The sequence below is a fragment of the Chiloscyllium plagiosum genome, unplaced genomic scaffold (genome assembly GCF_037043375.1).
Source record: "Chiloscyllium plagiosum isolate Xiang-an unplaced genomic scaffold, Cpla_swu_hap1 HiC_scaffold_15, whole genome shotgun sequence".
Lineage (NCBI taxonomy): Eukaryota > Metazoa > Chordata > Chondrichthyes > Orectolobiformes > Hemiscylliidae > Chiloscyllium > Chiloscyllium plagiosum.
In genome coordinates this window covers 10956481-10971401 of record NW_028270153.1, presented here as the reverse complement: position 1 = coordinate 10971401, position 14921 = coordinate 10956481, and positions in this window count along the sequence as shown.

The following is a 14921-nucleotide window of genomic DNA, read 5'->3' as shown; positions in this document are numbered from 1 at the left end:
ACCCATCATGTGCAGGACAAATGTAATTTATAAGATTCCATGCAAAGTCTGCACAAAACACTATATAGGACAAATAGGCAAACAACTAGCAATCCACATCCATGAACACCAACTAGCCACTAAACACCGCAACCAGCTGTTCCTAGCAGCCACACACACAGATGACAGGGGCCACAAAGTTGATTGGGACAACACACCAACCGTAGAACAAGCTAAACAGAAGACAGTCAGAGAATTTCGAGAAGACTCTATTAACAAACACAGACCTAGATCCAATATACCAGCCTGTACAATCAACAACCGGAGAAGACACAGTACAGCAGTGCTTCACAGGAGGTTCCAAAGCACTGAAGATGTCACCTAGACAGGGAAAAACACATCTGCAAATCAACTTCCCAGCTCGGCAAACATACCCACAACTACGATGAGTGACGTGGAGGGGAACTTGAAGGTGGTGGGATTCCTATATATCTGCTCTGCTTTTTCTTCTAGATGGAAGTGGTTGTGTGTTTGGAAGGTGCTGTCTGAGGATTTCTGAAGTGCATCTTGTAGATAGTAGCAGCAGTGTGTACTGAGTATCAATGATGGAGGAAGTGAATGCTTGCGGATGTGGTGCCAATCAAGTGGGCTGCTTTGTCATACACGGTGTCATGTTGGGCTACATTCATCCAGGCAAGTGGGGTGCATTCCATGTGCCTTGTAGATGGTGAACAGACTTTGGGGAGTCAGGGGGTGAGTTACTCGCTGCAGTGTTTCAAATTTCTTACCTGTTCTTGGAACCATTGTATTTCTGTGATAAGTTCTGTTGAGATTTTGGCCAATGATAACCCCCAGGATGATGATAGTGATGGTAGCACCATGGAATATCAAGGGACAGTGGTTAGAATACCACTTATTGGTGATGCTCATAACCTGGCATTTGTGTGGTGTGAATGTTACTTGCCACTTGTTAGCCTGAGCCTGGATATTATTCAGATCTTGTTGCATTAGAATAACGGCTGCTTCAGTATCTGAATTGCCGCAAATAGTGCTGAACATTGTGAAACCATCGGTGAACATCTCCTACTTCTGACCTAATGATGGAGGGAAGGTCGTTGATGAAGCAGATAAAGATGGTTTGGCACAAGACACTACCCTGAGGAACTCGTGCAGTGGTGTTCTGGAGCTGAGATAACTGACTTCCAACAACCACAACCATCTTCCTACATGTCAGGTATGGCTCCAACCTGCAGGGAGTTTGCCTCCAATACTCATCGATTCAAGTTTTGCTAGGGCTCCCTGATGCCATACTCAGTTAAATGCAGCATTGATGTCAACAGCTGTCACTCTCACCTGACTTCTGGAATTCAGCTCTTTTGTCTATGCTTGAACCAAGGCTGTAATGAGATCAGGAGCTGAGTTGCCATGGCAAAACCCAAACTGGGCATCATTAAGCAGATTATTACTGAGTAGGTGCTGCTTGATAGCACTGCAGATGACACTTCCACCACTTTACTTATGATTGAAAACAGATTGATGGAATGGTAGTTGGCCAAGTTGGATTTGTCCTGCTTTTTATGTACAGGACATACCTAGGCAATTTTCTGCATTATTCAGGTGTTGTAACTGTACTGGAAGAGCTTGGCTGAAGGAGCAGCAAGTTCTAGAGTACAAGTCTTCAGTACTATTGCAGGAATGTTGTCAGAGCCTGTAGCCTTTGCAGTATCCAGTGTCTCCAACCATTTCTTGATATCATGTGGAGTGAATCAAGTTGGCTGAAGTCATGTATCTATATGCTGGGGACAATTGGAGGAGGCTGAGATGGATTATCCATTCAGCACTTCTGGCTGAAGATTGCTGTGAAAGCTTCAGCCTTACTTTTTGCACTGATGTGCTGGGCTTTTCCATCATTGAGGATGGGGATTTTGTTGAGCCTTCTCCTCCACTGAATTGTTTAATTGCCCACCCCTATTCAGAACTGGATGTGACAGGGCTGCTGAGCTTAGATTGTGGGATCGCTTAGCTCTGTCTATCACTTGTTGCTTATGCTGTTTGGCCTGTGAGTGGCCCAGTTTGGTGGCTTCACCAGATTGATATCTCATCTTCAAATCTGTCTGGTGCTGCTCCTGGTATGTCCTCCTATACTTTCCATTGGTCCCCTGGCTTGATGGTAATGGTTAAGTGGGGTATATGCCAAGCTATGAGGTTACAGATTGTGCTGGAGTACATTTCTGCTGCTGTTGATGGTCCACAGCACCTCATGGATGCCTAGCCTTGAGTTGCTGGATCTGTTTGAAGTCTGGCCCATTTAGCACATTGATAGTTCCACGCAATGCGATGGAGGTTATTCTCAATGTGAAGGCAGGACTTCATCTCCACAAGGACTGTGCAGTGGTCACTCTTACTGATACTGTCACGGACAGATGCATCTGCAGCTGGCAGATTGGTAAAGATGAGGTCAAGTATGTTTTTCCCTGTTGTTGGTTCCATCACCACCTGCTGCAAACCAAGTCTAGCTGTTATGTCCTTTAGGACCCGACCAGCTCAATCAGTAGTACTGCTACCAAGCCACTCTTGGTAGTGGACATTGAAATCTCCCATCCAGAATATTTTTTGTGCCCTTGCTATCCTCAGTAATTCCTCCAAGTTTTGTTCAACATGGAGGAGTACTAATTCATGAGGGAGGACGGTACATGGTAATTAGCAGGAGGTTTCATTGTCAACGTGTAACTTGAAGTCCTGAGACTTCATAGGGTCCGGAGTCAATGTGGACTACTCCCAGGACAAACCCCTCCTGACTGTATACCATTATGCCACCGTCTCTGCCAGCTCTGTCCTGTTGGTGGGACAAGATATATGGTGGTGTCTGTGGCATTGCCTGTAAAGTATGATTCTATATGACTATGTCAGGCTGTTGTTTGAGTGGTCTGTGAAGCAGCTCTGACAATTTTGGCACTAACCCAAGATGTTAGTTAGGACTTTGCAGGGTCAACAGTGCTGTTTCTGTAGTTGTATTTCCAGTGCCTAGGTCAATTCCAGGTGATCCATCTGGTTTAATTTCTTTCAGACTTTGTAGCGATTGGTGCAAATGAATGGCTTGCTAAGTAATTTCAGAGGGTACTTGGGAGTGAAGCACATTGCTGTGGGTCTAGAATCACTTGTAGGCCAGACTGAGTTAGGAAAGCTGATTTCCTTCCTCGAAGGACATTAATGAACTAGATACATTTTTCTGACAATTGACAATGGTTACATGGTCAACAAGAGATTCTTAATTTCAGATTGTTATTTTTTGCCATGGCAGGATTTGAACCTAATTAGCGGAGTTTCTGGATTAATAATCTAGCAATAATGCCACTAGGCCATCGCTTTCCTGTCAGTAGCACCACTTTCAGAATCTCTACCTGTCCCAAAGGGCTTTATAATCAATGATGTACTTTTGAAGGGTAATCACTTCTGTTTTGTGGGAAGTACTGCAGGCATTTGAGCAGAGCAAGATCCGACAAAGAGCAATATGATATTGAACAGATAATCTATTTTTGTGATGTCAGTTGAGGGCTAGATGTTGACCAGAGCACTAGAGAAAATCTTGAAAGGTGATTGAGCAAATGAATTAGTGATTCTAAACACCATAGAACAAGTCAATCCTAAATATGTTAGTTTCCAGTTTATTTTCAGTAAGTGTGTCTCATTAGCATTATTATGATTACTAATAGTTTCCCTGAAAAGGTGGAGGTGGACGTTCTTCTTGATCTATCAGTAATAATTTTAATACAGCTGAGTGTCTTGTTCAGCCACTTCAAAGAGTGGTGAAGGGTCAAACATGTTGGTGGGTAATTGAAGTCAAATTTAGGCCCAAATGGAGATGGATGGGCAGTTTTCTTTTCCTAAAGAAACCTTTAGAGAACCACATTTTTATGCCATTCCACTGGTTACTATACCCCTCAAAGTGTGCTTGCCAGACAAGAGGCAATGATTGTGTCTGAAAGATTAACAATAAGAATAGTCTTTAGTAGAGGTAAAACTTTAAATTTGTTTCAGAGCTTGAGACAACAATTTGATATAAACCATTAGGATTCCACAGAATGAAGAGCTAGTTGAATTGAATGGCTTGCTCCTTCCATGCTAAAGTTGGTGACGACAGGAAATGACACGCTTTGCAATTAGCATAAAGTTGCTATGAGAAAGTGACGACTGCAGATGCTGGAGATCAGAGCTGAAAAATGTGTTGCTGGAAAAGTGCAGCAGGTCAGGCAGCATCCAAGGAGCAGGAGAATCAACGTTTCGGGCATAAGCCCTTCTTTAGGAATGAGGAAGGTGTGCCAAGCAGGCTAAGATAAAAGGTAGGGAGGAGGGACTTGGGAGAGGGGCGTTGGGAATGCGATAGGTGGAAGGAGGTTAAGGTGAGGGTGATAGGCCAGAGAGGGGGTGGGGGCAGAGAGGTTGGGAAGAAGATTGCAGGTCAAGAAGACGATGCTGAGTCCGAGGGTTGGGACTGAAATAAGGTGGGGGGAGGGGAAATGAGGAAGCTGGAGAAATCTGCATTCATCCCTTGTGGCTGGAGGGTTCCTAGGCGGAAGATGAGGCGAAAGTTGCTATGTCAAAGATTCCAATAGACCTTGTGGTATTGGAGCACCCTCTCCTGGTGGAATGCAATATCTACCTCCTTTTGGATATCACCATGATGACAGAAACCAGCAGCAATAAACTTGTACTTATATGACACATTTAGTAAAAAGCATCCACTGCTTCCAGAAGCTTTGTGATACTAAACCACATAAGGAGAGATTAGGACATGTAACCAAAAGCTTGATTAACAAATTAACTTTAAAAGACCGTCTTAAAGGAGGAAAGCAAGGGAGAAAGCAATGTTCCCTCTAATCTGCACAGTCATGCAGCAACTCAGACAAACTGCGCAAGTCAGTCCTCTTAAATACATGAAACACAGAAGAATTAAACAAGCCCAATCACGATTCCTAGAATGATAAAAAAAGGTTAGATTTTTGAGAAGATTTGTAGCTCAGGTCGAGGTTCAGGTTGTAAGTTTGCTTGCTGAGCTGGTAGGTTTGTTATCAGACGTTTCGTCACCATGCTCAGTGAGCCTCCAATGAAGCACTGGTGTTCTCTCCTGCTTTCTGTTTATGTGTCTTAGTCTGTTAAGGACTGCAATAAACACTACATCGAACAGACAGGCATGAAACTAGTCACCAGGATACATGAACACCAACTAGCCACCAAAAGACATGACCAGTTATCACTATTATCCTTACACACAGACGAAAAATACCACTTTGACTGGGACAACACATCCATCCTAGGACAGTCAAAACAGAGACATGCACAGGAATTCCTAGAGTACCTGACATTCAAATCTGAACTCCATTAGCAAACACATCGATTTGGATCCCATTTACTAACCTCTGAGAAAAAGAACTGGAAATGATATCGCCCACTTTAACAGACCAAAACACAAATAGAAAGCAGGACAGAACACCAACACTTCACCAGAGGCTCACAGATGATGTTACCTAGTATGGTGACAAAACGTTTAAGAACAAACTTACCAGCTCAGTGAGCAAACTTACAACCTAAAAATAGTTACACCACAGAAAAGAGGCCATTTGGCTTCTCAAATCCATTTTGATTCTTCCTGTAATTCCACTTTCCTCCCCTTCCTCCACAGTCCTGTACATGTTCTCTTTAGATGCTATCCAATCTCTGTTAAAAATCTTGCATTCCAAATCCTGACTACTTGCTGTATAGAAATTTAAGATGCAGGACATTTGCTGTTCTTTTGTCAAGCACCCCAAATTAGTGACTTCAAGACTTTGATTGATCCTTCTGCCAATGCTTTCTATCTACTGATCTTAGCAGGAGTAGGTCATTCAGCCCCTTGAGTCTACACCACCATGCAATAAGATTGTAGCTAATCTGATTGTGGTCTAAACTTCATATTTCCAAATTTCACCAATATCATTTGACTCTCATTTTAATCAATCATTTTTCTACCACTGTTTTAAATATACTCAATGACCCTGCATCCATCACTCTCTGGAGAAGAAAATTCTAAAGACTCAAGAACCTTGGAGGAAAGAAAGACAACACTTGCTGACATGAAGCAGCATGCATATTAGCAGTGGTATCCTGAATAAATGTAGTTACAAATAATAAACACCATATCAGGTCACAGAAATAAACTGTAAAATAAAGTATAATTTTTATTTCAAATTTCAAAAATTGGCATAGTATTGTTAGCAATAATAGATGGTGCATTAGATGTTCAACAATCATAATATTGTGTGCATGCATGCAGTATATTGTTGTCAGTGGCATGTTAGTTTCAGCAAACAGATCCAGATATTTTTTTTCTTGAATGACAGACTCCTTACACTTAAATTATCTTTCCTAGTTTCCTCTGCCTGGATCCTCACACTTTTCAGTGGGACCTGATTAGTTTTTTTTTAGATTAGATTACTTAGTGTGGAAACAGGCTCTTCAGCCCAACGTGGGTGGCACGGTGGCACAGTAGTTAGCACTGCTGCCTCACAGCGCCTGAGACCCGGGTTCAATTCCCGCCTCAGGCGACTGACTGTGTGGAGTTTGCATGTTCTCCCCGTGTCTGCGTGGGTTTCCTCCAGGTGCTCCGGTTACCTCCCACAGTCCAAAGATGTGCAGGTCAGGTGAATTGGCTATGCTAAATTGCCCGTAGTGTTAGGTAAGGGGTAAATGTAGGGGCATGGGTGGGTTGCGCTTCGGCGGGTCGGTGTGGACTTGTTGGGCCGAAGGGCCTGTTTCCACGCTGTAACGTAATTTAATCTAAAAGTCCACACCGACCCACCGAAACGCAACCCACCCACCTAACACTACGGGCAATTTGGCATGCCCAATTCATCTAAGCTGCACATTTTTGGACTGTGGGAGGAAACCGAAGCACCCGGAGGAAACCCATGCAGACATGGGGATAATGTGCAAATTCCACACACTCGCCTGAGGCGGGAATTGAACCCGGGTTTGTGGCGTTGTGAGGCAGCAGTGCTAACTACTGTGCCACCTTTTCATATTGCAAATTCAAAGAATGTTGATCCCCAGTCATGAGCATGAAAAGTGAAGAAGCTAACAATAATGAAGAGGAGGTCCCGTCGCTTTTCATCAGTGGACTTCCTTTGGACATTAAACCATGTGAGCTTTACCTTCTCTTTCAATCATTTAAGGGATGTGAAGATTCACTGATCAAGTGATTTGTAATCATTAATTCATAAATCGAAAAACTATCAGGATTAAAAGATTAACAAGTTTCAGTTTCTACACTCTAACCACATAACTGATGTTTTTTTCATCTCTTGAACCACTCAATTTTATTTGCCCTTCTCTGAAGTCCTCAAACCACCCCGAAAGGCAGTGACCAGAATTGGACAGAATAGTCCAGTTAAGGTCAAACCAGACATTTACAAAGGTTCATCATAATTTCCTTGCATTTAGGAAAATGAAACCTAAAGCAGGAATGTGTCATTCAGTTCTTTGTGGCGAAAGTGAGGGCTTAGTCGAGAGTGTGGTGCTGGGAAAGCACAGCAGGTCAGGCAGTGTCTGAGGAAGAGAGTCGACGTTTCAGGCAAAAGCCCTTCATCAGGAACCATTAAAAATCTGAGTTCTTGGATAAGGGCAGTTAAATACTTAACAAAACTGACAAGACTTCTATCCTTGTGGAGATGCTTCAGATGGAGGATACCAGCACATTTGTGTGAGAAGTGTGGCAGCTGCAGCAGCAGGATAGGTGAATGCAGCATTTTTTGCTGCTTCTGCTCCCACTCTGCTGTCAAATGTAACAAGCCAACTGCCTGTTTTGATCTTAGCTTGATCAGTGAATCTTCATATCCTGATTAAAATAAGGCAAAACAGTTACTTAAAAGGATTTTCAGAACCAGGATTTTAATAAACCAAAATATTTAAATATGAAACACTCACAACATGGCACAATTTACATTGAAACTTCCTTTTAGAACATAGAACATAGAAAGTACAGCACAGAACAGGCCCTTTGACACACGATGTTGTGTCGAGATTTAATCCTAATGTAAAATATAATAACTTAACCTATGCATCCCTCAACTCACTGCTATCCATGTGCATGTCCAGCAGTCGCTTAAATGTCCCTAATGACTCTGCTTCCATCACCACAGCTGGCAATGCATTCCATGCACTCACAACTCTCTGCGTAAAGAACCTACCTCTGAAGTCTCCTTTATCCCTTCCTCCTAATATCTTCAAACTATGACTCCTTATACCAGGCAATCCTGCCTTGGGGAAAAGTCCCTGGCTATTGACTCTATCTATTCCACTCATTATCTTGCATACCTCGATCAGGTCTCCTCTCTTCCTCTTTCTCTCCAGAGAGAAAAGTCCGAGCTTATTCAAAGCCCTCCAGTCCAGGCAGCATCCTGGTAAACTTTCTTGGCACCCTCTCCAAAGCCTCTGTATCTTTCCTATAGTAGGGCGACCAGAACTGGACACAATATTCCAAGTGTGGTTTCACCAGGGATTATAGAGCTGTAGCAAAACCTCGCAGCTCTTAAACTCGATCCCCCTATTAACGAAAGCCAAAACACCAAATGCTTTCTTAACAACTCTATCCACTTGGGTGGCAACTTTGAGGGATCTATGTACTTGCACATCCAGATCCCTCTGTTCCTCCACACTGCCAAGAATCCTGTCTTTAATCCTATATTCAGCATTTGAGTTTGACCTTCCAAAATGCATCACTTCGCATTTATCCAGGTTAAACACCATCTGCCATTTCTCAGCCCAGCTCTGCATCCTGTCTATGTCACGCTGCAGCCTGCAGTAGCCCTCGATTCTATCAACAACACTTCCAAACTTTGTGTCATCCGCAAATTTACTAACCCACCCCTCAACCTCCTCATCAAAGTCATTTATAAAAACTACAAGAGCAGAGGCCCAAGAATAGAGCCCTGCAGGACCCCATTCAACACTGACCTCCAGGCAGAATACCTTCCATCTACAACCACTCTCTGCCTTCGGTCAGCCAGCCAATTCTGAATCCAGATAGCCAAATCTCCTTGTATCGCATACTTCCTGATTTTATGAATGAGCCGACCATGGGGAACCTTATCAAATGCCTTGCTGAAGTCCATATACACCACATCCACTGCTCAACCTGTCTTGTCACCTCCTCAAAGAACTCAATAAGATTTGTGAGGCATGACCTGCTCCTCGCAAAGCCCCGCTGACTGCCCTTAATCACACTGTGCTTTGCCAAATAGTCAGAAATCCTATCCCTCAGAATTCTTTCCAAAACTTTGCTGACCACAGACATAAGACTGACTGGTCTGTAATTGACAGGGATTTCCCTATTACCCGTCTTGAAAAGAGGAACAACATTCACCTCCTTCGAATCCTTCAGTACGACTCCCGTGGAGAGTGAGGAGGCAAATATCCTCGCCAGCGGCTTAGCAACCTCCTTTCTTGCTTCCCGGAGCAGCCGAGGATAAATCTGGTCTGTTCCTGTGGACTTATCAATCTTAATGTTTTCCAAAATTTCCAGCACATCAACTTCATCAATCTTGATCTGGTCAAGACTGTATCCCAGCTCCTCAAAGTTTTCATTCACAATAAAGTCCCTTTCCTTGGTGAAAACTGAAGCAAAAAACTAATTTAGGGTTTCCGTTATCTGCTTAGACTCCATGCACAATTTCCCTCTGCTATCCCTGATCGGCCCTACCTTCTACCTGATCATTCTCTTATTCCCCACGTATGAGTAAAATGCCATTGGGTTCTCCCTAATCCTTTTTGCCAAGGCTTTTTCATGCCCCCTCAATCTGCAATTTGAGAGGGAGAGGGTACAATCGGAAGTGACAATATTTCTGTTGAATAAAGGGAACTATGGAGCTATGAGGGAGGAGCTGGCCAAAGTTCAATGGTGCAATACCTTAGCAGGGATGACAGTGGAGGAACAATGGCGGATATTTCTGTGTATAATGCAGAAGATGCAGGATCAGTTCATTCCAAAAAGGAAGAAAGATCCTAGGAGGAGGCATGGGTGGCCGTGGCTGACGAGGGTAGTTAAGAAACATATAAAGTTAAAAGAGAAAAAGTATAACATAGCAAAGATAAGTGGGAAAACGGAGGACTGGGAAGCTTTTAAACAACAACAACAGAGGATTACTAAGAAGGAAATACGCAGAGAAAAAATGAGGTACGAAGGTAAACTGGCCAAAAATATAAAGGAGGATAGTAAAAGCTTTTTTGGGTATGTGAAAGGCAAAAAAATGGTTAAGACTAAAATTGGGCCCTTGAAGGCAGAAACAGGGGAATATATTATGGGGAACAAAGAAATGGCAGAAGAATTGAATTGGTACTTCAGATCTGTGTTCACTGGGGAAGATACAAGCAATCTCCCTGAGGTAATAGTGGCTGAAGGACCTGAACTTAAGGGAATTTATATTTGCCAGGAATTGGTGTTGGAGAGACTGTTAGGTCTGAAGGTTGATAAGTCCCCAGGGCCTGATGGTCTACATCCCAGAGTACTGAAGGAGGTGGCTCGAGAAATCGTGCATGCATTTGTGATTATTTTCCAGAGTTCGATAGATTCGGGATCAGTTCCTGCGGATTGGAGGGTGGCTAATGTTGTACCACTTTTTAAGAAAGGTGGGAGAGAGAAAGCAGGAAATTATAGACCAGTTAGTCTGACCTCAGTGATGGGAAAGATGCTGGAGGCTATTATAAAGGATGAAATTACGACACATCTGGATGTAGTAACAGGATAGGTCAGAGTCAGCATGGATTTATGAAGGGGAAATCATGCTTGACTAATCTTCTGGAACTTTTTGAGGATGTAACTCTGAAGATGGACGAGGGAGATCCAGTAGATGTAGTGTACCTGGACTTTCAGAAAGCTTTTGATAAAGTCCCACTTAGGAGATTAGTGAGCAAAATTAGGGTGCATGGTAATGGGGGCAAAGTACTAACTTGGGTTGAAAGTTGTTTGGCTGACAGGAAACAAAGAGTAGTGATAAACGGCTCCATTTCGGAATGGCAGGCAGTGACCAGTGGGGTACAGCAGGGATCAGTGCTGGGACCGCAGCTTTTTACAATATATATTAATGATATAGAAGATGGTATTAGTAATAACATTAGCAAATTTGCTGATGATACTAAGCTAGGTGGCAGGGTGAAATGTGAGGAGGATGTTAGGAGATTACAGGATGACCTGGACAGGTTAGGAGAGTGGTCAGATGCATGGCAGATGCGTTTTAATGTGGATAAATGTATGGTTATCCACTTTGGTGGCAAGAACAGGAAAGCAGATTACTACCTAAATGGAATCAATTTAGGTAAAGGGGCAGTACAAAGAGATCTGGGTGTTCTCGTACACCAGTCAATGAAGGTAATCATGCAGGTACAACAGGTCGTGAAGAAGGCTAACAGCATGCTGGCCTTCATAACAAGAGGGATTGAGTATAGAAGCAAAAAAGTTCTTCTGCAGCTGTACAGGAACCTGGTGAGACCACACCTGGAGTTTTGTGTGCAGCTCTGGTCTTCAAATTTGAGGAAAGACATTCTGGCTATTGAGGGAGTGCAGCATAGGTTCACGGGGTCAATTCCTGGAATGGCAGGACTTACCTTACGCTGAAAGACTGGAGCGACTGGGCTTGTATATCCTTGAGTTTAGAAGACTGAGAGGGGATCTGATTGAGACATATAAGATTATTAAAGGATTGGACACGCTGGAGGCAGGAAACATGTTTCTGCTGATGGGTGAGTGCCGAACCAGAGGACACAGCTTAAAAATACGGGGTACACCATTTAGGATAGAGATGAGGTGAAACGTCTTCACCCAGAGAGTGGTGGCTGTGTGGAATGCTCTGCCTCAGAGGGCAATGGAGGCCCAGGCTCTGGATTCATTTAAGAAAGAGTTGGATAGAGCTCTCAAGGATAGTGGAATTAAGGGTTATGGAGATAAGGCAGGAACAGGATACTGATTAAGGATGATCAGCCATGATCATATTGAATGGTGGTGCAGGCTCGAAGGGCAGAATGGCCTACTCCTGCACCTACTGTCTATTGTCTTCCTGGCTCTCTTCAATCCATTTAGAGTCATAGAGATGTACAGCATGGAAATAGACCCCTCGGTCCAACCCTTCCATGCCGACTAGATATCCCAATCCAATCTAATCTCACCTGCCAGCAACCAGCCCATATCCCTCCAAACCCTTCCTGTTCATATACCCATCCAAATGCCTCTTAAATGTTGCAATTGTACCTGCCTCCACCACTTCCTCTGGCAGCTCATTCCATACATGTACCACCCTCTGCATGAAAAAGTTGCTCCTCAGGTCTCTTTTATATCTTTCCCCTCTCACCCTAAGCCTACGCCCTCTAGTTCTGGACTCCCCGACCCCAGGGATAAGACTTTGCCTATTTACCCTATCCATGCCCCTCATAATTTTGTAAACCTCGATAAGGTCACCCCTCAGCCTCCAATGGTCCAGAGAAAACAGCTCCAGCCTGGTCAGCCTCTTCCTATAGCTCAAATCCTCCAACCCTGGCAACATCCTTGGAAATCTTTTCTGAACCCTTTCAAGTTTCACAACATCTTTCTGATAGGAAGGAGACCAGAATTGCACGTAATATTCCAACAGTGGACTAACCAATGTCCTTTACAACCACAACATGACCTCCCAACTCCTGTACTCAATACTCTGACCAATAAAGGAAAGCATACCAAATGCCTTCTTCATTATCCTATCTACCTGCGACTCCACTTTCAAGGAGCTATGAACCTGCACTGCAAGGTCTCTTTGTTCAGTAACACTCCCATTACCATTAAGTGTATAAGTCCTGCTAAGATATGCTTTCCCAAAATGCAGCACCTTGCATTTATCTGAATTAAACTCCATCTGCCACTCCTCAGCCTATTGACCCATCTGGTCAAGATCCTGTTGTATTCTGAGGTAACCTCCTTTGCTGTCCACTACACCTCCAATTTTGGTGTCATCTGCAAACTCACTAACTGTACCTCTTATACTCAATCCAAATCATTTATATAAATTATGAAAAGCAGTAGACCCAAGACAATCCATGTGATACTCCACTGGTTACAGGCCTCCAGTCTGAAAACCAACCCTCCACCACCACCCTCTGTCTTCTACCTTTGAGCCAGTTCTGTATCCAAATGGCTAGTTCCTCCTGTATTCCATGAGATCTAACCTTGCTAATCAGTCTCCCATGAGGAACCTTGTTGAAAGCCTTATTGAAGTCCATATAGATCATGTCCACTGCTCTGCCCTCATCAATCCTCTTTGCTCCTTCTTCAAAAAACTCAATCAAGTTTGTGAGGCATGATTTCCCACAGACAAAGCCATGTTGACTATCCCTAATCAGTTCTTGTGTTCCCAAATACTTGTACATCCTGTCCCTCAGGATTCTCTCCAACACCTTGCCCACTACCGATGCCAGGCTCACTGGTGTGCAGTTCCCTGGCTTGTGTTTACCACCCTTAAACTTTGGCACCATATTTGCCAACCTCTAGTCTTCCGGCACCTCACCTGTGACTATCGATGATACAAATGTCTCAGCAAGAGGCCCAGCAATCACTTCCCGAACTTCCCACAGAGTTCTCAGGTACACCTGATCAAGTCCTGGGGATTGGTATCGTGTGATTTATTTTTAACTTTGTACTTACGAACATTGCGCATTATTTTAAATGAAAAAAAAACAGAAGCATCACTCAACTTTCTAAGTCAGATGACTCTGTGTTTTAAATTCCTGTCTAACTCGTTGTAATCTCCCTTCAGAACCTCAACCTTTCCCTTCCTCTGTCGTTGGTTCCAATGTGGACAATGACCTCTCACTGGCCCCTCTCACCCTTAGGCTTAGGGTGAGAGGGGAAAGATATAAAAGAGAACTATGGGGCAACATTTTCACAGAGGGTGGTACGTGTATGTAATGAGCTGCCAGAGGAAGTGGTGGAGGCAGGTACAATTTCAACATTTGAAAGGCATTTGGATGGGTATATGAATAGGAAGGGTTTGGAGGGATATGGGCCGGGTGCTAGCAGGTAGGACTAGATTGGGTTGGGATATCTAGTTGGCATGGACGGGTTGGACTGAAGGGTCTGTTTGCATGCTATACATCTCTATGACTACGCTTTCTTTCCATAGATGCTGCCAAATCTGGGTAGGGGACAGTTTCTCCAGCTCTTTCTGCTTTTTGTTTCAGATACCCAGCATTGTTTTGTGTACTTTTAAACAGACATAGGAACAATCCCTGACAAAATCGACTTGCCAAGGAACTCGATTTGAATGGTGCTGGAAAAGCACAGTACTTCAGGCAGCATCCAAGGAGCAGTAAAATCGTTGTTTGGGGCAAAAGCCCTTCATCAGGAATATAGGCAGAGAGCCTGAAGGGTGGAGAGATAAATGAGAGGAGGGTGGGGGTGGGGAGAAAGTAGTATAGAGTACAATAGATGAGTGAGGGAGGGGATGAAGGAGATAGGTCAGGGGGGTGGAGTGGATAGGTGGAAAAGAAGATAGGCAGGTAGGACAAGTCATGGAGACAGTGCTGAGCTGGAAGTTTGGAACTAGGGTGAGGTGGGGGAAGGGGAAATGAGGAAGCTGTTGAAGTCCACATTGATGCCCTGGGGTTGAAGTGTTCCGAGACGGAAGATGAGGCGTTCTTCCTCCAGGCGTCTGGTGGTGAGGGAGCGGCGGTGAAGGAGGCCCAGGACCTCCATGTCCTCGGCTGAGTGGGAGGGGGAGTTGAAATGTTGGGTCACAGGGCGGTGTGGTTGATTGATGCGGGTGTCCTAGAGATGTTCCCTAAAGTGCTCTGCTAGGAGGCGTCCAGTTTCCCCAATGTAGAGGAGACCGCATCGGGAGCAACGGATACAATAAATGATATTGGTGGATGTGCAGGTAAAACTTTGATGG